A 25149-nucleotide genomic window follows, 5' to 3' on the forward strand; every position below is an offset into this window, starting at 1 on the left:
AATCATTCAACAAGGAAAGCATCCCTTTAGTTTCTATTCAGTAATAATCGTGTGTATGCATGCCTTTAATCACTTCACAGTTTTGAGTAGGGACCCTGAGGGCACTTCAAAGTGCTTCAATTTATGCTCTGCATAGGGTCTGGTATTTATGCAAACACACTATATAGTGCAGGAAAAGAGCAATGAAATGCCAACTAAAGGGAAATGAAATACAGGAATACTTGGGTTCATTCGGTATATTGTACTTTGTGGTGTGACACAGATTTTGGGGCATTGGTGAGACAATTAATATTTTTAAGCAATAACTGATTCTTCAATGAATCACAGATGTCCTCAATGAAAAATACAGTTTGTACAGCAAAGAAAAAAAATACAGCATTGACATATTATGGAATAGCGCCAGTATCAATTCAGAGTTTTGGTCCATGCACTCACTCAGTGAGAGTAAAACAGAAATAACTTACTCTAAATTCAACCCATAGTTAGTAAATGTAAAATCAAAGAAGTGTGTTCCCCCAACACATATTTGCCCCAACCAGGATAAAATATTTCGTGTTATATATCTTGTTTGTTTCTGTTAATGACGCACTAAATTCAATACTGCAAGCCACAAATATGCAAAGAATATGCAAGCCAGCAAAATATGTTTCATATTTTTCTCTAGATTTATAATTTTACAAACTCTGTTTCCAGGTAGTGGGAACATTACATGTTTTTTTTTGTATGCTGTTTTTCTTCAATAAAATTCTATCTTACAATACATTAGAACCACAGCAATTAAGGGGGATCAAATGTTGTACCCATTTTCACAGCCTTGAATGCCAAGCCACATGGACATCATAGAGTATGTGCTGTGCAAAGTATCTGAAAAACTGTGGATTAGCATATATAAAGCCTCTCCATTCTTGGTCTTTTCCAAGGCTTAGATCAGTGTTTCCCAAACTTGACAATTTTAAGGCATGTGGACTTCAACTCCCAGAATTCCACAGCCAGCATTGCTGGCTGTGGAATTCTGGGAGTTGAAGTCCTCATGCCTTAAAATTGTCAAGTTTGGGAAACACTGGCTTAGATGAATCCTTCAGTAGTTGTCCCTGCCAAAATAATAGTGTAGTAGTATAAACCCTCTTACACTGAAGTAAAGCTCTACGAAATACAAATCTAAAATACAGGCCTGATCTTAAATTGGGCTCTTCTTGCCCACAAGTGATAATTAAAAATGAAAGGTTGAATGTCCATTATATGTTTGTTTACTATGGCCTTAAAAGGAGTTATTTAATACCTACTAACATTTCTAAAATCCAGCTGCACACAAGGACAACCAATACTCAATATAACCCTTTGCTTTGAGGACCATAATTTTACAAAACTGTACTCTAGATGGACTTCCTTGCCTCTGTATGGCCATATTTAACATTTTAAGGGGCTGAGGATCCCAACATCTTTAGAATATTATATTCATAAGATTCATGGGAGAATCTTAAGAGTGATGGTTAGGTAAGCTAACACTATAGTTTACTTATTTCCAACCACAACATGGTTATAGATTGTGTCATTATTTTTCAGCAATTTGGGTCAACGTGGGCTCTAAGTGCCACAAAAGGGAGGCTGTTATGATGCCAAAAATATAAACTGCAGCAGAAATTTGATCCACTGCATTAAAATCCACCGCATCATGTTCCAGTAAATTCACTGCAATATAGTTCTATTTTCTTCCAATTTGGTCAGACACCATTTAAAGTAATGTGACCAGTACGAGACACCATATTTTAAAAAAGATTTGGAGAAACTGAAAAAAGTTCAGAGAAGGGCAACATAGATGATAAAAAAAATAAATTAAATCCCATGAAGGAAGACCAAAGGATATGACCTACATGATACCTGAAAGGACATCATACAGAAGTTCAAGTTGTGTTTCTTTTGTTTGCAGGACATAGAATGATGGATTCCAACTGAATATTAGAAAAATACTTACTAACATTAGATGTGTTCAACTGTAGGCAAGACAGCTAAATCTCTGGAACTGTTTAGCCTAGATTTCTGTAATGGTAAAGCTTCAGTGGCCTTATGGATTCCTACTAATTCTAAGGCTCTACAAATCCATGTTCATGTTTTTGTATTAACACTGCAGTAGGTACAGAAGTTGTTTTGGCTATTGAACTTTTCATGTTCTAGTCTAGTTGGTCAAAAGGTCTCCCAGTCAAATCTACATGGCCAAATGGCTTCAGTCTTTACAGAATATTTCGAACTGTTAAGAAAAATGTTGCAGGCAAGGCATGTTTTAACATTACAGGCAGTATTCACCATACAATGGTTTTTTTAGATTTGTCTAAAAAAATTCAAGAACTGCCACAGCATCTGTGTAGCAATATTCAGACCAGAACAAATTTGAGAGAATATATCCATATTTTTTACATCAGTGGATAACATAACTGTGCAGGCAAGGGTTCCCCTAAACAGGTAGAAGAAAAGCTAACCTAAAATGAGAAGATCAATCAGATCAATACATATGAGCTGCTTTTCTTTAAACCCCATTAAACTAATTCAGTGTCGTAGTAGTGGAACAGTTCTTATTCAAATGCAAACAAAAATACAGGCATAGCCACCATCTTTCAGGAATGTTGAGTAAAGGTGTTTAGGAACATCTTCAGAATGCTAATTTAAAGCAGATTCAACCTTTTAGTGGCTACAAATCAGGCAGATAAAAATCATTCCCCCAGCTTTATTTTCTACTGAGTAAGTGTGAAACTCATTTTCATCAGATACTATAATACCAATGCCTACAGATATTAAAAGTACAAACTTCCATTCTCTTCATTTGATGGTTTCTATAGATTATTTTTTATCTTAACATCACACAATGGTTACATTTAAGCAATATGTATGAAAAGAATCACAAGGTTTGAGTTCATCAGCTCTGTTCTATCCTCTTATAATACTGTGAGATAGTAACCCAAAGTTTAAGTTACACCATTTTACGATTAAAGCGAAATGGCAATCTAGCTTTTGATCTGTGCTTCAAAAGTTGCATTTGCATTCCTGTTGCAGAAGAGAAATACATATGGCCTCTGGAATGAGTTTTACTCTCCCTGCCCCCCTCCCCCCTCCCTCAGTTCAATGTCTGTGTGACTCTGATGGTGTCCTGGAAAGCTTTGAAAATAAGGCTCTTCATCCAAGCCTCAAGGTAACATAGATATGCTGTTAGATATAAATATACACTGGAAATGTACAAAAATTATCTAGCAATTATCAAATTGCTCAAGTACACAGACACTTGAGCAATTCTGCTAATAAATCCCTGTCTGGATGTGCATGACACATCGAATTACAAACAAAATGTTAGTGCAAACAGTGACTAATCCCAAAATTAAACCAGGTCAGATTAATAGCACACTTTGCAAAATTCAGCCATGAAATATGTAATGTAAAGGCTGCTTTTTCATTACTCACCAATTCACAATTAACTGAACTAAAATGATCACACAATATATTAAATCCACAGGGATGGTTTGAATTTATAATTAAGCCATATGATTATATTTAAAATTCAGTATCAGCTGACGCATATTCCATGAGTATTTTACTTCCCTTCCCAAAAAGCAAACAAAATATGGTGCACTATTCAAATCAAGTCTTTATTATGGTCGAAGACCAGCACAATGATGCACTTTAATTAAAAGCAATGCTAGTTCTAATGTTTTTACAAGGAAAAAAAAAGAAAGGATGTCCATTTCATATTATTTGATAACTGTATCATTACATCAAACAATTCTTAGCATTATGAAATTATGTTCTTTATAGGAAAGTATAGTTCTTATGGTCAAGAAAGATTTGTTTGGCTGGTTTCCAAATGCTGTAATCATGAGAACAATTTTTAGAAATAAACAAACAAGCTTCTTAGTAAAGGACACTGTATTCAGGAGAAATGATAAAGAGAAATTAGGCTATGATAACTGCAATCTATAATCAGCAAGTCAAGTGTAATTGATTGCTGTATATCTCTTCTTTTTCCTGCTTCACATTAGATATGTAGGAGGAAAGTGTAATCTTTTTCAAAGACAGACAACTGTCACATTTAAACAGCTCACCTGCTAATCATAGATACTGTAATCAGGAATTGTGTGCAATGAATGAGCAGATTGGTGGAGGATTAAATTCTCTTTTTGCTGTTATTTTTTCTCTTCTGTTCAGTGGCATCTGATTCTTGAGACTACCTGGACAAGTCCATGGAGTTTTCTTGGCAAGGTTTCTCAGAAGTAATTTGCCCTTGCCTCCTTTTCCTAGGACCGAGAGAGAGGGATCGGCCCAAATTCACTCCACTAGCTTTGTGCCCAAGGCAGGATTAGAACTCATGATCTCTGGTTTCTAGCCTGATGCCTTAACCCAGGGGTGTCAAACTCGCAACATTACGTGACATGTTGCGACGTATCGCACCTTTTTCTCCATTGCCAGCAATGGGGTGGATGCGGTTTTGCCATGACGCATCCAGCCCGTGGGCCAGCAGTTCGATACCCCTGCCTTAACCACTACATCAACCTGGCTATCCTTTATTAATAAGCTAAAATCACTTACTGAAACAGTGCCAAACGATCAATATCTGAGAATGGAAAACTGAGGAAATTGAGAAGTTCAGTTAAAATTTCACCAGAAATTAGCCATAAATCAATCTCCATATGGACAAACTTTCATTGACCACTAGAAATGTAGCATCTCATATCCCTTGTTTTAATATTCTATTTGTGATGCAAAAGCATTTTTTCCTACTCAATTCTATGTACATCATAGATGGCATTTCAATTTTAGAAGTTTCTTAAATGCTTGAAAATGGGATAAATTCAAAAATCTGTGGCTAACACAAGATGTTTGAACTAATGAGTCAATCCCACATGGCATAAGAGTCAAATTGATGACATTCAACTGTCATATCATCACTAGGCCATGCCTAAAGTATTCAAAGGAAATATTTATAGGAGTGTGGGTAGAAATGAAATAGATACCTCAGCATGATAAATTGAATATAATAAGATCCACAGTGGTATTTCTTATCTCACTTTCCTTCCAGATATTGGACTGATAGCTGGGACCTAGTCAATGACTTTTAAAATGCAGGCTTAACACTACACAAATTCCTTTAGCATTTTTGCATATGTTTATTAGCAAACAAAGGTGTAAGACACTATTGATCTTAGAAATAGGTAGATATCAGCCACTTGCTAATGTCATGGTTCCGACAGATGAAACTCTTGAAAAGAACTTCAAGGCATTGTTTACCCTAAAGAATCTTTTATTCGAGAAACAAAGTATCGGCATTACAATTTAGTCGAAACCAAAAACTAAATTCCCTTCCCCTGGATACAAAGTAACAAAGCACAATTCCCTCCTCCAATAAACAGTCATAAATCACATTCCCCAATTAGCTTGAAGCGCAGGCTTTCTCCCCAGCTCTCCAACCTGGCAAAACTGTATCAACTATGGGCCCAATGACCTTGGGTTCCCACAGCTGAGTTATTATTGTTATGACTAGCTGGACTCTCATCTACATTCCCCCTCCCAGCATCAACTAACTCTAAAAGCAATAATGAAAAATGGCTGCATTTCCATCTGTTGTCAAAGCAAGAATATCTGATGTTAATAGCGTTGACAGCTTCTACTATCTGAAGCACATTACTGAATTATCTAGTCATATATCACCACATCCCAAGTCAATAACTATCTTTTGTTATTGTTATTCATGTTATGTTATATTATGTTAACTATGTCATTGTTATTCTTACTCCTGCAGCTGGTATTTTTATACAGCTACCAAAGGTGACTTTTACAACTACATAAAAGAACTTGACTCCTAAACTCTATACTGCATAAAACTTGTTGTGATTGTAGCAAAATGGCTAGTCCATTTAGAAGATTCAGAATGGTAGAATACCGCAGTTTCTGTTATTTTTACATGAACAGCTGCACTGTATGCAAGATGAAAAATGAGGAACCCTTAATTGCTAAGAGCAACTTAGTCCTAGGGCTGTGTCATGCTTCAGATCTGATTCCCAAAAGGGATACATGAACTCGCAGGGGCATGCACAAAGCATCTGTTTGCAACTCTAAAGGGCAGCTGGTTTTTTTTAAGACTTGCAGAGAGAAACTATGTGTAAAACCCTGTGAGCTACAAGGCAGCTTTTAAAAATTTAAATTAAAGTGCTACACATCCCTGATTATGTGCCATCAAGTCAGTGACAACTCTTAGTGACAACATATAGTACATTCATTTTTTTCATGATGATCTGTCCCTAATTGGCCCTTTAGGTCTTCCTATGTACATCTCTACTTGATTCCAAAAGGCGAAAAGGGGTATGGACTGGATGGGAAAAAAATATTTTGGATTAGTTCACTTCAGCTTTTATCTGAACATCTGAAGGGCTTCAATCTGTATAAAGAATAATGTTCTCTTTTACCCCACTCCCAACCTCCTCCTGTTGAGCTGAATGATTTGACAGAAAAGTGTACCGTATATGCCGGCGTATTAGGCAACCCGGCATATAAGACGACCCCCGTCTTTGGCGCCGATTTCAGCGCTCGCGGAAGTCGTCTTATACGCCGGCATTTACGGTACTCACTTTGCCTTGAATAAATGTATGGTTCTCCATACAATCCAATACTTTGCTCAAATTATATGGAGGAATGTATTTAGATTTCAGATTATATAGAGGAATGTATACTTACCTAATTCTGTGTGAGTACACAAAGTTTAATATAGCCAAGCTGACTGCAGGCAAGAGAACAGTGAACAGAACTGCAGATATAGCTCTATTGCCCACCTAAGTGTGAAGCTCTCCAGAAATTCAGATGAACACTTGGAGAGTATTTAAAAGAATCCATGAAACATTCCATCAAAATATTTAAATGCTTTTTCTTTACAAGTTATCCAAAGCAGAAGTATCAGGAAAAGTGGCACGGTCCATGTTAAAAATTAATATAGCAACTTTAATAACTTCTAATATCTCTATGTTGGTCCATTTTGTAAAAACCTAAAACACTTAAGCAATATTAGAGAAATAGGATATAAAAAAGACTGCATAGAAGATGCATGTGTCATAATAAAATTATAACTATCTTAGACATAGCACACAAAAATAGACCAATTTAACTCCTCAGACAGGATAAAATATAATGTACAAAAAAATTATTTGAAATGTAAAACTGATTGACCATGCATTTTTCCTGGAATCACTCTAACTATACACTTTTCGGGGGAACTCATTCTAAAACGTACAACTATAAATAAACTTGAAGAACAGCTACAACAAATCATGATTTCCAGGACTTCCCCCCCCCCAAATAATTATTTCATTCTGATCGTAAATATAAAAGCAAAAAAGATGGAACATCACTGTGGCCCGACAGAAATGCTTGCAGAATAAAGAATTAAAATGGACGTAGAGTACAGATAATCCTTGATTTATGATCAGAATTGAGCCCAAAATTTCCACTGCTAAGCAAGGCATTTGTTAAGTGAGTTTTGCCCCATTTTGCAACCTTTTTCGCCACAGCTAAGCAAATCACTGCAGGTGTTAAGTGAATCACACGGTTAAGTAAATCCAGCTTCTCCCATTGACTCTTCTTGTCAGAAGTTGACTGGGAAGGTTACAAAAGGTGATCACATGACCCCGGGACAGTACAACTGTCATAAATACATGCCAGTTGCCAAGTGCCCAAATTTTGATCATGTGGCCATAGGGATGTTACAACAGTCATAAGTGTGAAAACTGGTTTAAAAAAGTGACATAAATCACCTTTTTTTACCAGTTTTCACACTTATGACTGTTGTAGCATCCCCCTGGCCACATGATCAAAGCTGGGGCACTACATAAGTCACTTAGTTCAGTGCCAGTCAGTATCAAGTTCCGGCTGAGAAGCCCAACGAAGCAAAACACCAGAGACATTATGTTCTCTAATGTAGACTTTATTAGGCATTAGCAAACCAGTAAAATAGAAAGGAAGCTAGCTCTGAGAATATGGTGGGAAACAGATAATTAAAAGAGTAAAACTTTTCCCTCCCGTCTCTGACAGTTCAGGTTACATTGTCCAATTAATTTTCCAGCAATTGTTATGAGAAGAAACTTCAGTCCATCAAAACATCTCTTCAGCAGTTTTGGCCCTCACGTTGATAAGGAGCACCTGTGGATCCCAAACTCTCCCACTTCTCTCCTAACTGTAGACAAGCCTAGAAACACTATGGCGGTCCTAAAGACAGTACAGTTCATAGATCAACAGTAACTTTGGAGAGTCACTAAATGCATGGTTGTAAGTCGAGGATTACTGTATGTGTATGGAATACTCTTTTGAATGTTTTGAAATATTCAAGTAAATGCCAGGCTTATTGTTTTAAAAGAGTGGCTGGGTACATGTCGCATATTCCAGCTTCACCATTATTTTTTTAAAAAATGTCCCTGGGGGTCACATAAAAATGGAAGGAGATTGCAGCCATGTACTTTATTTAGAAATGTGCTCACTTGCCCAGAATTGTTTTTTATATAAATCTCATATAACAACTATTCCTACCCATTTTGAAAAAGTTTTCACAACATGCTTTCAAAAGTCAAAAAAAAGTAAACTGGGTGTCCTTTAATATTCTTTAATATTTTACTAACAATTTGAAGGAAAAGATCGAAGGTCTTTTTAAATTTGCAAGGACACAAAACTGAATAGAACAGTGAATACACTACAATACACTATAAGACAGAAATAAAATTCAAAATGAACATATTAGGTTAAAAGCAACAGGATGAAATTTAATCAAGACAAATGCAAAGTTCTTAACTTAGGAACAAAAACCAAATGCAGGATACCTGGCTATGAAAAATATATTGGAACAATAGTCAACCAGAAATCAAAACTGAGTCATTAGTGTGATATTTCTGCTAAATAAGGCAAATGCAGTTTTGGCTTGTATCAGCAGAAGTATTGTTTTGAAATTGTGTGAAATAATTATTCTGCTGCATTCTGCTATAGTTCAGGTCACACATCAAATATCTCTAAGAAGGATTCAGACAACTTGAACAGGTTTAATGAAATGCAGTGAGGATGATCAGAGAATTAGAAGCTAAGTGTTATGAGGAGAGATTGAAGATGTTTAGCCTTAAGAAAAGATGATCAAAGTGGAATAGATAATAACTGTGTTGCTGCTGTCATGGTGGGGAAGGGCATGGGTTTTTATGTTGTGGATTTTTAATATTGGAAGCTGCTCAGAGTCATTTCTGAGTGAGTTTGGTGGCCAAATAAATTTGTCAAATGAATAAGATAGCAGTCTTCCAGTATATGAAAGAAAATCAAGATTTCCCCCATCCATCACCTTCCCCCTTCCAGTGTGTAGAATATAGGATAATGGATTTATGTGACAGAAAGATAAAATTCTGATTGTTTTTTTGGGGGGGGGGGAATCCTAAAAACAAGAGCCATTGGACAATCACTGGGACAGATGGTTCCCTTCTTGGATGTTTTAGGGGAAGGGCAGACAGTAATGCTTAAATTTAGATTTTTACACTGAGCAAAGTATTGGCCTTAATAATCTAAAATTTTCATTCCAAGCTACAATACTATAAAGAGGACACTATCTTCTTTACTGTATACTTCAGTGGTGGCGAACCTATGGCACGCGTGCCAGAGGCGGCACTCGGAGCCCTCTCTGTGGGCACATGTGCCGTTGCCCCAACCTCACCTCCCCCACGACCCCCTCCTCACCAGCAGCCCCCCCTGGAGGAGAGTTACCCCCGAGCGTGGCCCACACAGAGCAGCACAGCCAAGGACATGGCAGCCAGGCAGCATAGACAAGACTCTGCCCTCATGCCCCATCCAGTTGATGCTGCGGGGTGCGGGCAGAGGGCATGGCCATAGCGCTGCTGGGCTACCTGGGCGATCTGCAGTGGGCCCTGGAGGCAGTGAGTGTCCCTGCAGGCAGGTGGGGTGGGGGATGGGATGGCGCGGAGCAGGGGTGGGGCAGGAGGTGGAGTGGGGGTGGGGCCGTTTTTGGGCACTCGGTCTCTAAAAGGTTCGCCATCACTGATATACTTTATTTCAAGAGAAACAGCTTTACACAGGACATAATAACAGTCACTGTCTCAGAACAAACGTTAATCCATAATATTTAGAGTAAAACCATAGCAAAAAGGTAATCTGGGGGAGCTGATCTTCAAGAGCTAAAGGATATTAACTGCTCTTTCTTATAAAATAAATAAGCAATGAAGGCTATCAGTTGTGAAATGTATAGTTTATAAGATCGATTCATCCTTCCCATGATATTGTGACTGGAGTGACCAGTAATGAATTGTTGACAAGAATCACTCTTTGCAACTATCTTTTTATTTCTTGCACATAAAAGGATAATTACAAAGAATGTAGACAAAGTAGGCAACTAATGGTTAAAAGAAGTCAAGAAACTAGAGTGATTTTGGTGAGTACAAAATAGTGTCAGAGGTGAGCGAAAAGGAGTAAGAATGGCCTTGCAGCTGGGTGAATGAAATTAAAAACAAAGGGGTGAGATTACTTGGATAAAACTGAAGTGAAAGAACACTGAGAAAGTGTCCATCGGAAATTTGAATAGGAATAATAGTGACAAATCAAAAATTAGAATATGAATATATATATATATATATATATATATATATATATATATATATGCGCTTGTGAAAAGAAAATCATATATCCTGTAAGAACGAATGATTGAAAGACTGAAAATATAGACAGTGTAATTGGAGAAATGTTAAAATATGGATGTTTTTTTCACAAAGTGCTTGTGCAACTTGTTTAACAAGCATGTAAAGACCATACTTTGCCTGGTGATTGGAAGAATGGTGCTATTATTCTCCTATACAAAGGTAGTAGAACTGAATGCAGAAAACTAAGAGGGAATAGCCTCGGAAAGTGTTGGGCAAAATTCTGACTGCAAGATTTTGAAAAATATCAAAAAGCAGAATTTGCACACTAGGTACAGCAAGACTTTCTGCTAGGTAGGGAATGTGTAGACCAAATTTTTGCTGTTTAGCAGGTAAATAAGAAATAGATGAATGTGAGAAAGTAAGTCTACTATATGACTGTTGATTTAGAGAAAGCATCTGATAAAGTGAATGGCTTCAATAATAGATTTTTTTGTGTGTAAGCATAGAATTGAAGGTTGTGCTCAATATGACAAGAGTGTGGCATAATAATGGGTGTAAAGCAAGTGTAAGAATAAATGGTAGTCCTAGCAAATGCTTCAATGTCAGTCAGGGTGTGCAATAAGGATATGGCTTTTTTTTATGATCCTATAATCCCTTGATTCAGGGTAGAGTCAAGAGATTGAGTGGAGCTCAGCATTTACTGGCTGGATGCCCTTCCTGACGCTTACATGGGGTTTGCAGCAGATATTTGATAAGATGTAATATCCTTTGGTTATTTAATATATTTATGGATAAGTATGTTAAAAAAACATGTGATGGTAACAGAGATGCATTATTTGGGATTTTGAGAACATGCATATTTTTATATTCAAATGATACTGTGCTTTTAATTCAACTGATCATTTTTATGAAAATGAGACAATTTATAACAGGAAAAATATAAAACTGAATGCAAACAGAGTGGGGTACTTGAGAAAAATTCATGGTAAAACAAAGAGAGAATGGCTGCTAAATTAATCTAAATTGAATTAAACAATGAGTGGCCAGTACAAAAAAAAGGACATTGAAATGGTCTGATCCTAATAGTGAGAATGAACGAGAAACAAATCAGACAGCTAATATATGAAGGCAAATTGAATGGATCAAGAAAAAGAAGACAGAAATTGTGGTTGGATGGTATTGATGAGATCTTAAAAAGAGAAAAATAGTGATATTAAGGAACAAAAAAACAGTGTATGAATTGATATATGACAACTGTGGAAGCAATAATGGTTTGCAGGAATAAGAAAAATGTGGATACACATAATGAACTATTTAATATGAATTAAATTTTCCTTCCTTCCTTCCTTCCTTCCTTCCTTCCTTCCTTCCTTCCTTCCTTCCTTCCTTCCTTCGACTGCCCATCTTGCAAGTGTGACTCTGGGCAGCTGACATGTATTTACATATACACATGCACACAAACACAGAGACATATATTTATGCACATATACATACATACAGTAAAAAGAATTTTAAAAACCTACAATGGTCACTAAGCATAAACCCAAACAAAACAATTAACAGAATCAGCTCAACAAGCCATCCAACCTCCTGATCCTTAGGATCTGAAGTACATCCAATGTTTTACAAAACGCTAGCAGGGTCAGGGTCATCTTATCTGATCTCATATTTTATGCTTCAATCCTTCTGAGTTACTATACCTTAACTCTTTTTCTCTGCTTTGTCTAAAGTTGCTTACCTCAAAAATGAATAATATGATGGTTTTATATTAATGCATATGTAACTATAAGTTAATACTGGTATGTTTTGGCAACTCTTCTTTATAAATGCAACTAATTACCCAAATTGCATTAGGTCGGTGGTTCTCAACCTGTGGGTCAGGACCCCATTTGGGGTCGAACGACCATTTCACGGGGGTCACCAAACAAGGCTGTCCGCCATTTTCCCCCCTTTTCTTTGGCCACACCCCTGGCACTTGGTGATGTATAAGTGGTTGGGGGTCACCACAACATGGGAAACTGTATTATGGGGTCGCGGCATTAGAAAGGTTGAGAACCACTGCATTAGGTAATCAAATAATACAAACCAAATATTTCACACATAACTTCACAACTCATTTTCCTTTAAAATTAGGGTAGGCAACTTGCAGCTTTCAAGCACATTTTTGTAGCCTTATGAACCCTCCTCCAATATTACAGTAGTGATAAACAGAAGATTTGTCAATGAAGATTGGTGGGAAAGCAAATAAAATGTACTATGTAATCCACAGTGTGCACTTAACAAGCTTTTAAAAACAAACTGGAAAATTTAGCCCCACCTATGCATCATCCCCTCTACTGTAGCTCTTAGTCACCACTCTTACCCCTAAAAAAATCTTTAAAAGATAAATGTCTCTGGACAGTAACTTTTCTTTTATACTGTTTTTACAAGAATATCTCAGTCCATATTAAACCAAATTTTATATCATACTGCAGTTTAATATGCAATCACTGGTCATCACTTTTTAAGCAATAAATGTTTGAAGGGTGGGAACTCTTTATAGAGTATACAAAAAGTGGGATAAAATGTAATGTATTGCAATCAGTTTAACAGTAACTTTCAGCACAAGTACAGAGGAACAGGCTCTATTGAATTCAATGGCACATATTTCCAATTTATTTAATCTATAAAATGTATGAGCTATCCTCAAAAAAAAGATGCATTTGGGACCCATTCTACAGATGTTAAGATACTGGACTTGGATCAAGGAAACACTGGTTCAAATTGGTGCAGCTTGCTGATTTAGCATTTGGACAGCCACTCTTTCTCAGCCCAACTCATCTTAACATTTGTGATGAGATAAATAGAAGAGACTTGTCTACAAATCCTCTTTACAAATGATAAATAAACACATCTTCTCTTGATTATTTTACTTTCCCTGTTCTGCAACTTCTCCCCTTTAATAATTTGTCACAAATATAGCTGAAATGTCTCATTACTGCCTTATTCATTTCCCAGGGATGTATGCAACTTTTGTAGCCTGAGACATTGAGGCAAGTGATTTCAATCCGTGAATTTCCACTGTTATGGAGGACCAAAAAATGCCAACGGGATGAAATAAAGAAAACTATACAGAGCTCCAAGCAGAAACAATTTAAAGGAGGTAACACAGATCATGGTTAGACATGGTTGACAAACAAATTGCTTATAGGTCATCTGGCAATCTTTTTACCACAAAGAATAGTCTTTAGGGAAATCTTCTTAAAATGAAGAATGGTTGATTCTCTTACAGGAGATTGGAATAAATGGTGACACAGAAGTTGTGAACAGATGGGCAAGTAAGTTCTACTGACTTAATTGCAAGCCTGCCTTAATCTTTTAAATTCTTCTATGAAAGGAAAAAAATGAGACAGCTCTTGAAAAATGAACTCATGACAGTATTACATATGACGTGTTACATACTACACAACTAAGAAGCAATGACTCCTCAATTACTTTTGACAGACATCCCCTCACATCTGGGCTATCCAACCTTTCTCAGATAATGAATAGAACTGATCCTATCCCAGTGGCCTATGTAAAAAAGCTGAGCTTTAAAGGTGTGTGTATATCTGAATACAATGAAGAGGGCAATAGAAAGAAATTATATATTTGCTTTCTTAAGGAAAAAGCTTCAACTTCTGGAAGAGACACAGAAAAACAGGTAAGCCTTTTGTCACAACTACACCTCCATTCCGGGATAGGCTTGCAGAAGTCATTGTAAACAGCTATTTACTGAATGAAGTTTCTGTTTGCAAAGAAGTTGATAATCACAGTTAAAAACAGAGGCAGAATACAGAGTCCGCCAGCAGCAGCAACTTTATTCACACTGCCATGTTGCAGCTCAGCCCACAGAAAACTTGTTGCAACTAAATTGTTACCTCTGGATTTTACTAAAACAAATCCCCAATCAAGCACGGTTATCCTGAACAAAGCGACTCTAAGGATCAAAAATTGGAAGCACATCCTAAACTGCTCCAGGGCTTAACAGCCTGAAATCTGAAATCCTAGAATCTGGTTTCAATCCCTCTGCAGGCACTACACACACACAAAAGGACAGAAACACACACACACTAACATACAGAGTCCTTGAGACTAAACAAAGACCAGGCAGGCAAGAGAAGGACACCAGAGAACTAAGTACAGTAATCCAAATCCAACTTTCCCTGGAGAAAATCATAAACAGCTTGCAACCTTCCTTTCAGAAAAGTGTATATCCTTGCAACATGTTTCCTCACCAGCTTCATTTAAAACGTTCAGGAAATCTTTATTGTCCCTTCAGATCTCACCTGCTCTTCCAACATCCAAACCACCTACCTCTTCCCTATCATCCGAAATACTCAGCCCCTCTCTCTCCTTTTTCACCCCCAATTCTTTATTCCCATTCTCCCTCCCTGATCCCATCCTGCATTCCTGAACCCCATTCTTCAGCCCTTCAAGGTTTTTAATTCCGCTCCATCTCCTGCTTCCTGTCTGTAGCCCGTTTGATTGTCGTCCATGCGCTACAGAGTAAAGACGGCCCTCTTCCTCCCCTCAATGTGCCAAGACCCCCTCCTTTCCCGCCTTCTGCAAAGTCGACCCCCTCGTTATTCCAAAAGTCCCTGCCTAAATCACTGCAGCTTTCTGCTTCCTTTGCCAGCGCTGTCTCTTAGCAAGACCTTTAACCCAGAAGGCTCGGAGACATCGTCCCTGCTCCTCCTCCTTCCCCCCTTCTGGCGCCAAATCTTCGTTCTGTGGCTACTGGTTTCCTGAAATTCCCCAGTTCCCACCCCAAAGCCCCTCTGAGTTCACCACCATGCAGTGCCCTCTCTCTCAAAGCACCTCTTTTGGCAACCAGGAGAGCAAGCCGAAGGCAGCTCCGCAACCGCCGCACCTGAAGGAAGCGAGCGCAGAAAAGCAGGGTCGGGTGCCCGCGAGACCATCCACCACAAAAGCAACTTTGGACAAGGAGCCCAAACAGAACGGCGCCTCTCCGCACCTTTCTCGTTCTAGGCAATCCCCGCCTCCGTCCAGATGCGCCTCTCATTCCCCCCCCCCCAAGCGGGAAAAAAAAAAAGCGGGATACCTCCTGGGGCTGCCCAACTCCAGCCAGCGCTCTCGCTCTCAGTCGCGCAGTGAGGCTCCCGCTCAGGCTGGAATTCGTCCGGCTTTTTCCCCCGAAAAGCAGCCCGTTCCCGAGGAACTCAGCCTGCAGCAAGGACGGCCACGCCCCTCCCCGCCTCACAGAAGCAGGGGGCGTGGTAATGGCTTCGCGATAGGGAGTCGCCCGGTTCGGGGCGGGGCTGCGATGCCGCCGCCTTAGCTCCACACCTCCGCTGCGGCAGGCGAGGTTCGCGCGTAAGGGGAGGCGAGCGACCCCCAGCGGCGCCTTCAAGCAGCCGCTGCTTTTCAAGCGTGCGAAAGTTTTAATATGGGGCTGGTGGGACGAGACGCGAGTAACATCCAAGTGGACGGGCAAATGGCTTAGCTCTGGAAGCACCCAGCCCACCTTTCGTACCTTTTCGTAATGCGGCCTTGCAAGGCGACTTTCCTGGGGATCATGGGTGAGGACGTGCAACATCGGTGTAGGGCTTCAGAAAGGCTGCGTTCTCAATTCAGTGGGGCTTAATACTACGTAGAGGAATGGGATTAGAATATCGGTTTTACGGCTTTTACGGGCCTCTTTTCAATTTTTTTAATTGACCGTTCTGAATAAAATGGTTTAAGATTGTTATTCCATTCAAACTGTCTAGGTTCCACTGGAAGGAAGACTGGCATTCTGTAGTACTATACTGAAGTAACTGTGCAATAGTGTAAATAGTGTAAATGACACGGCTGTGCGTGCCTTGGAGTTAGTCCCTGCAGTTTTCTTTGCAGGATTTTTTGCAAGTGGTTTGCCATTGCCTGCTTCCTGGTGCTGAGAGAGAGTGGCTGGCCCAAGGTTACCCCACTGGCTTTGTTGTTGTTGTTAATTGCGAAGTCATATCCGACCCATCGCGACCCCATGGACAACGTTCCTCCAGGTCTTCCTGTCCTCTACCATCTTCTGGAGTCCATTTAAATTCTCACCTACTGCTTCAGTGACTCCATCCAGCCATCTCATTCTCTGTCGTCCCCTTCTTCTATTGCCCTCAATCTTTCCCAGCATTAGGCCCTTTTCCAGTGAGTCTGGCTTTAGGAAGGAATAAAAGTCACTTGACTCCCATCCAGTTTCTAACCTGATGCCATAATCACTACACCAAACTGGCATTCCCAAAGAACTCTATTATATTGTGATTAAATAGCAAGGGAATTATACTAATGTTCTAATTTCTGTATATATTGTGCCATGGGAATTTAAGAAGAGCGATGCTGGATCAGAGCAAAAGTTTGCATTCTGTTTTCCTGGTGGCCAACCTGATGCTTATGGCATTATGAATTACATTCTGGAAAGATGGAACATAATAAAAAAAATAAGGCTTCCAACAAGAAATAAGTACAAAAAGGCCTACCCATACCTTTTCTAGCATGCTCTTTCTAAAAATAATACAGAACTGTTTGCATGTTTTGCATGTGATGACTCTGTACTGATCTGGTCGTATAGAAAAGATATTAATGAAGAAGTGCCACTATCCATTCTAACTTCCCTGACCTTACACTGGCTGAGGATATAATCTAAGCCTTGAAAAAAACCATGCTAACTTGATTTTACCTCTGGTAAGGGGTTGGCTGACATCAGGGAGATCTCATAGGGTTTTGGGAAGTTTACAACTGCTTCTGCCCAATAGACTACTAAGCCATTCAATTATTAAACCAACCAACGTTGCTTAGTCAAGAAAACACAAGAAAGCAAACTATAGCAAAACATGATGTTGAAATCCAAGATTTTAATTACAAATCCCTTTATATTTTAATATCTCTATTGTTGCAGCAGTTCTATTAAAAATAATCTGTTATTTAGATTGCAAGATTTTCTATCAAATTATTTTTAAATAAGAATTTTATAATATAAAAGCCGTATTGATTTATGACAGACAGGGATCTAGAAGTATTATAACATATAATTTTATTAGAAGCAATTTAAAAAAACAGCAAGTTTTCAAAGCTGGCAAACTAAACTGCTTTATTTAAGAAGTGTCAATTTTAAAACTGACCAAGGGGCCAGTTCTGTGTTCTGTTTCTGATTTCCCATAGGCCATTCAAATATTTCAAGAAATCTATAAGAAATACAGTTCCCCTAAATCATTGTTATCTGCAAGTGATATCTCAATAAGTCATGGATGGATGACCAAGAAACAAAATCCTTTTGGACCATGATAGGAAATATCCTGTCTACACTTCGCAAAGTTCTCAAGACTGAATACAAAAAAAATTCTAGACAAATTATTTGACTTGAACAAGTGACTTAAAATCAGCTTTCAAAGTTGTGCATGAGTCTTCTCCATTTGAAATACAAAACACAAATGACCTTTCCTTTGCAAAATATGCAACAGTAAGCTCATGTTCTATAAGAGTGTAGAGTCTAGACAGTAACTTGTCTGAGATGGTATAGGTTCTCCAGCTTGAGCAGGGGCTGGACTAGAAGACCTCCAAGGTCCCTTCCAGTTCTATTCTAGTCTACCACTGTATATGATTAACAATTTTTTTTGTATGTGACTCCATGTCAGTCTGGACTAGTTCCTATAATTTTCTTAGCAATATTTCATAAGTGGTTTGTCCTTGTCTGCTTCTTAGGACTGAAAGAGAGTGACTGGCACAAGGTCACCCAGCTGGCTTTGTGCCTACAGTTGTTGTTGTTAATTGCGAAGTCATGTCCGACCCATCACGACCCCATGGATAACGTTCCTCCAGATCTTCCTGTCCTCTACCATCTTCTGGAGTCCATTTAAGTTCACACCTACTGCTTCAGTGACTCCATCCAGCCATCTCATTCTCTGTCATCCCATTCTTCTGTTGCCCTCAATCTTTCCCAGCATTAGGCCCTTCTCCAGTGAACCCTTCCTTCTCATTAGGTGGCCAAAGTATTTGAGTTTCAGCTTCAGGATCTGGCCTTCTAAAGAGCAGTTGGGGTTGATCTCTTCTAGGACTGACCAGTTTAAACGCCTTGCAGTCCAAGGGACTCACAGGAGTCTTCTCCAGCACCATAGTTCAAAGGCCTCAATTCTTTGGCGCTCAGCCTTTCTTATGGTCCAACTTTCACAGCCATACATTGCAACTGGGAAAACCATGGCCTGGACTATATGCACTTTTGTTGGCAGGGTGATGTCTCTGCTTTTTAGTATGCAGCCTGGTGCCTTAACCACTACCCAAAACTGTATCATACAATAATTAATCATGGTAATCTATTAAGCTTTGAACCTTTGTGCCAAAACTGATGGACTGACAACTTAATATTAGGAAGTTTTTCTTTGGAAGCAAGTCCTATTAGTTTTAGTTTAATATACTTTAGTCCACAGGTGTCAAACTTGCTATGTCACGTGATCTGTTGCAATGTATCGCGACTCTTTTTACATTGCCAGCAATGGGATGGGCGTAGCTTCGATATGATGAAACCGGCCCGTGGGCCGGCAGTTTGACACCCCTGCTTTAGTCCTTCATATCTTGACTAGAAAGTAAACTTCCTACAGTTCAGTCACATTTCCTTATAAATCAGGATCAAGTTAGGCTGTATATATGTTCCTTGTTTTAGGCTTAAGAGGATCCACCCCTGTGGATTAGTTTATGACTCTTCATTTTAATTAGAACACTACTCACCAACTCTTTAAAATGCTGATTTCTGTTGTAAAACCCTTGATGACTTGGCACCTAAGTATCTATAGGATGGTCTGTTCCAATCTGCACTGGCCTGCCCTATTAGATCATCTAGGGAAAATATTCCTGGTGCTCCATCATCAGGAAATAAAAGAGCTAAAGCAAGGAAGCCCTGTTTTTTGGTGACAAGACTAGTCTTATGGAACAACCTCAAGCTGATACCCTCCTTGATGCTTTCAGGAAGCTGTTGAAAATGGAGTTTCATGAAAGCTTTTTAAACCTCTTCAGTGCAGCTTTTAATTTTGTTTATTCTTATTTCATCATGAAGCTTTGCTTTATGTTTTTAACCTTAGCATGGAAGTAGCCACTTAGAGCTGTGTTGAGTGTGGTGGGATACAAATATAGTAAAATAAGTAAAAATTAATATGCTAATTCTAGTTCTGTCGTGTTCAACCTGAAGAGCCTTTTCCACAGGGTTATAAAGATTCATGCAAGGAAAGCCTTTAAAAAAAATCACAATTGTGTTTCTTTTAAAAAACATTTTCTTTTTTTTCTGAAAGCAACTTTAAAGGCAAAAAATGTAAATGTGTATTTTCGCAAGTGGAAAACCTTAACAAGAGTTGCTGTTGGAGAAAGTAATTGAAGGCTGCCATATTATGCAATGGAGAGAAAGTGAGCTTGATTCTGAATAAAAATGTACCTAATTGAGCTGTAGGGAAAATGCAAAGCTGTATACAGTACACAAAATTTTATTTGTTTTCATTTTTTTGTATGTTGCACTGAAGGTAATATGATTCTTTTGTTTGTTTTTTTAGTTTGTGCATTGCCCAGCATCATATGACTGGGGAAAATTATTGTAAATAAGCAAAGCTATTACTAGAAACCACCATGGCTTTGTCAAAAACAGATTGTGCCAGACAAATCTTATTGCAAGTAACTAAATTAATGCACCAGAGAAATGCTGTGGACATACTGTATTTCCCCGAAAGTAAGACCTATCCCAAAATAAGTCCCAACTACCCCAAAAATAAGCCCTAGTTTTGGGACAAGGCGCACACCTAAAAATCAAGCTAGGGCAGGGTTGGGGGGTTGGAGCTTACCATTGCAGCCAGGCCTCCCATGGATCGACACTTGCCTCAGGGGCCCACTTCTTCTGCAGCTGAAGGAGTAGATTCATTCTGCAGTTGAGAATGGAGCTCCGGCCTACATTTTGCAGTCAGAGGCCTTTCTGGAAGGCCTCTGCAGCTGAGAACCGAGCTATGGCTATACCTGGAAGAGCCTCTGACTGCGAAATGCAGGCCAGAGCTCCATTCTAAGCTGCAGAATGAAACTGCTCCTTCAGCTGCAGAAGAAATGGGTTGGCTGGGTGGGGCTGTCGATGCCGGAGGTGGATGGAAAAGACACTTCCCAAAAATAAGACCTGGTGCCTCTTTTGGAGGCAACAACAACAAAAAAATAAGACTGGGTCTTATTTTTGGGGAAACACAGTAGTTAATAAGGCATTTCAGAAACTATATCACAACCTATTTCTTGGTAAGACAGAAAATGCAGGATAGACAGCATCACCACCCAATGAATGATCAACCACACTCAACATGTAGTCCTCAATGGAACTACATCTACATGGAGAGAAGCACGCAGGGGGGTATCCTAATATCTTAGGCCCAGTACTCTTCAACATGTTCATCAATGATTTATAGAGAAGATAGAAGGGGAAATCATCAAATTTGCAGATAACACCAAGGTGAGGGGAATAGCTAACACTTTAGAAGATAGGCTCAAGATCTAGAAGGATCTTGATAAATATAAACACTGGGCTCTATCCAACTAAATACAATTCAGTGATGAGAAAAATAAGGTTTTACACTTTTACAACCAAATGCACAGATATAGATTAGATGGTACCTGGGACAATAGTAGTCACTGTGAGAGGGATCTAGGACAACCACGTAAATATGAAGCACCAGTTTGCTGCAGCTGTCAAAAAAGCCAATGAAGTTCTAGACTGCATCAACAGAAGGATAGTATCAAGGTTGTGGGACATGTTACTACTGCTCTATACTGCTTTGCATACTGCATCCAATTTTGCTCATCATGATACAAAAAGATGTTGAGACTCTACAAAAATTGCAAAGAAGAGCAACAAAGATTATTAGAAGGCAGAAGGGTAAAACATGATGAACGGTTGCAGGAACTATCTAGTCTAAAAAAGAGACTAGACTTCTCAAAATAATGTCAAAATAAGGAGCGGCTACAATAAAACATCTTGAGTGGATGTTGAGTGTAACTTCTTATTTATAATATTGGAATGCTTCCAAAATCACCAGAAGGTTGCCACAAACATAACTTTGCATCTGCTTAAGAAACAATTATTTGCTTATGGGAACTATTTATGCTATTGGCAATGGCTCAAAGTGCTAGAGAATTTAGGTCCTAGGTACTTTAAAGATAGTTTCTCCCTTTCCAGTTTGTCCACATCCTGAAAGTTTCCTTTTTATATTCCAGCTGTGATAGAAATATGTTTTTTTTCCTCTAGCATTTTCCTGCAAGTGCAAGGTTCATTTTTTTTTTCAAATCAACGTGGTTGCAACTGGAATTGACTGACCAGCTTGTCACCTGAGCCGGACATTGTGGGCTGAGAGATAAATTGCCCAAACTCATCTGACTGCTAAGTGGGCCTAGAACTCATAGTCCCCTGGTTTCTAACTTGGTATCTTAACCACTAGGCCAGGCATGTCAAACTCGTGACGTCGCGCGACGTATCGCGATTTTTCCCCATTGCCATTAATGGGGTGAGTGCGGTTTTGGAGTGACGCATCCGGCCCATGGGCCGGCAGTTTGACATGCCTGCACTAGACCAAACTGTCTGTATGACAGAAATGATGGAGACAAAAAGAAAGGTTGTTTCAACTCACACCAAAATATCAGAATTGCACTTTACTGTTCTATTTAGGGAGGTATTTATTTTACAAGTACTGTAAAATATGGACATTTTTATCTATTGTACCTATCTTCTCCATATATTCCCTTTTATCTTTGTAATTTTCATTTTTTTTAAATATTACCTTGTATTGATTTAAATGCCTCACTCACCATGAGTTGTGCAGAAGCATCTAGAAAAGCAGGATAGAAATAATGCATGTAATTTCTTTTTCTTTCCTTTTCTTTCTTTCTTTCTTTCTTTCTTTTTTGCACCTATCTTCCTTATAAAGTGACTCTGGGTGGTATTTTTTATTTCCAGCATGGCTCATTTAATTCCTTTTGAATCCTTTTCTATGGAAAAGAAATGCTGCTCCTTCATTTGCCATTAGTCAAAACCTGAAAGTGATAAATAATCAGATGTCTGTTGGGTGAGTCAAATGTGGTAACTCCCACAGTTGTAGAAATTCTGGGAAGGTAGAAAGGTAAAAGTGATTATTTCCTTTTTATAACCTGCCAAAGCAGCTTGAGTTGAGCAAATACCTAGCACGTAGACTGACAGATTATTTTCTGTCCAATTCATGTTGGTGATGAAATGAAAAGTTTCTCAACTACTCCCATAAGTGACAGACATGAAACAGTTGCTTGATTGTATCTGATTAACTGAAGCAGGCTGACTACTATAAAACTAGAAGGGGGAATTACAATTTTGCATCTGTGTACAGGATTGATTTTACATTATGTCAAAGCATGCCATAATTTAATCATCCGGGTCATCAGGGTGAATTGGAATCATGCAGTAAAGCAGCGTGACTCCACCCTGCAATTTGAAAATGTGTGAGCTGGCTGGAGAATTCTGGGAGTTGAAGTCCACACATCTTCAAACTGCCAAGGTTATGAAACACTGCAAAAAGTATAGATTTAATCCTGCATTTCCTCACTCATTACCCTATTCCAGGGGTAGGCAACCTCGGCTCTTTTATGACTCATGGACTTCAACTCCCAGAATTCCTGAGTTGAAGTCCATGAGTCATAAAAGAGCCGAGGTTGGCTACCCCTGCCCTATTCCTTAATCACTTGGTCCATTTTTTCTCTTGCCAAAAAGCTTTTTTTCCCCTTTTTTGGGCTGTGTGGGAATTACATGTGAGAGACTACAGTGAGAAAGCTTTTTAATATTAACTAACCTGAATTTATTTGGTTTCTCACACTCAATAATAACTTGTTTTCCTTTTTGACAATTCAATGAAATAAGGAGTTAAAGGCACATAGATTTGGTGATATAATATGAAACTTTGGGAATTTCTTGACTCATATCAAATATAGCAGCGCCCCAAGGAGTCTACATTTCAAAAGATACATAAAAGTTATACCGATAGGTAAAGTGTACAAATTCGCATAGGTCTTAAAATAGACATAGAAATACAAGACTTAAAAATGCTGAGTAAACACTGAGCAGCTGGAGCCACCTGCTTTCTTAGCTATTCTTCATACTAACTGACAATGACTTATTACTATAGTCTGCATTAGTTCTAACATCAAACTACCAGTTTAATAACATTTACATCCAGGCCTTCTATCTCCCTTATTGGCCAAATTCAAAATATGTATCCCACAGTTATGCAGATTCAGTCTTGTCATGCTGCATGACTGTTTACAAGAATCAGAAGGATTCATGACCCAGGTATTATGAAGGAGAAAGTCCGTTTGTTGCTATCCTTAAGAATTATCAGATGTATCTCAAAATCACCTTTTAAAATGCATCCAAGATTGGTTTAAAATGTATCTTGAAGATGATGCACATAATTAAAATACAGTTATATTTTTTTTTCTTATTTTTCATTATTGATAGACTTTGGCTTCATTAATAATAAAATAAAAACACTAACAGTCCCAGGATATGCAGTCATTTAGAATTAAACACTGTTATCTAAAAAGACAATGTTACACATGAAATATAAAATGACTTGGGAAATAGAAATGCTTTAGTTTGGTATCAGGAAATCAGCTACTATATATATAAGGGTCAAGCACACATTGCTATGGAGCCATTCCATTATCTACTCTCCTGATAAACCATTCAGATTTTTTTAAGATCAGCACTGATGTTTTGAACTAGATTGATAAAGGACTGATAGCCAGTGCAATTGATGATACCTCAAAATCTTATTGACCAGTTACTGTTAACAAGTGAATAATCATGCAAACAAAGTATCCATCATTAGTTTGTGTTTTGTTCTAATGCTGTGGTATACAATGTGATTAGATAAGACATGACTATAAGATTTATTTCCACTGCAGTTTTAAGACTAATCCACAATAGAGGGTTACATCATGTCCTCCATCAGAGAAATGTTCTTCTTCTTCTTTAGAGAATGTTTTCATATTACAAATGTTATTTGGTTCTGTAAAGTTCTTTGCTTTATTGATCCAATAGATTTTGTTCTTTGAATTTTATCAGGAAACACATTCAAAGGACCAATGGTTACTAGAAGATTAAATGGTTGGGGAAATAGAATAATCTTTCTTAGTAAATGAATAACTTCAGAACAATATCTTCCTTTGCTCCCACAAGGTATTTTTAGTTCAGTTTAGGTCAACTTTCAGTTCAAATAGATTGCTCTAAAAATTTTCCAGTGGTCATTGAAAACCTATTAAACTATTTGGAGTTATTTGAAAAGGTCTTTTACCTGAGTTATCAGAATTAAATGTTATTTTTAATAAACTTTACAAGATGATCAGATGGTCAGATTCTGGGATCCTCAAAGGAACACTAGCTTTTTACAGTGGTCCATTTTGATTATAATTCTGCAGAATGTCCCAGTTGAACTACATAACTTGTTTTCCATAGCGTCCTGTCCAA

The 25149-nt window shown here is 38.3% G+C and overlaps 1 protein-coding gene across 4 annotated transcripts in view; it reads right to left on the reverse strand.

Annotated features, from left to right (window-relative positions):
• The window catches only part of MYO1B (myosin IB), a 128138-nt gene extending 112276 nt beyond the window's left edge, over positions 1-15862 (reverse strand). For 3 of the 4 annotated variants that reach the window (XM_039321971.1, XM_039321970.1, XM_039321967.1), the window contains exon 1: positions 15727-15862. The gene's annotated coding sequence lies outside the window, so the exon portion shown is untranslated. Of the gene's footprint in view, positions 1-15534; positions 15620-15726 lie in introns of those variants that run through there. The other variant, XM_039321968.1, reaches the window with a different exon arrangement.
• Positions 15863-25149: the final 9287 nt, after the last annotated feature.

Source organism: Crotalus tigris, unplaced genomic scaffold (genome assembly GCF_016545835.1).
Source record: "Crotalus tigris isolate CLP2741 ecotype Arizona unplaced genomic scaffold, ASM1654583v1 scf7180000023830.6690815, whole genome shotgun sequence".
Lineage (NCBI taxonomy): Eukaryota > Metazoa > Chordata > Lepidosauria > Squamata > Viperidae > Crotalus > Crotalus tigris.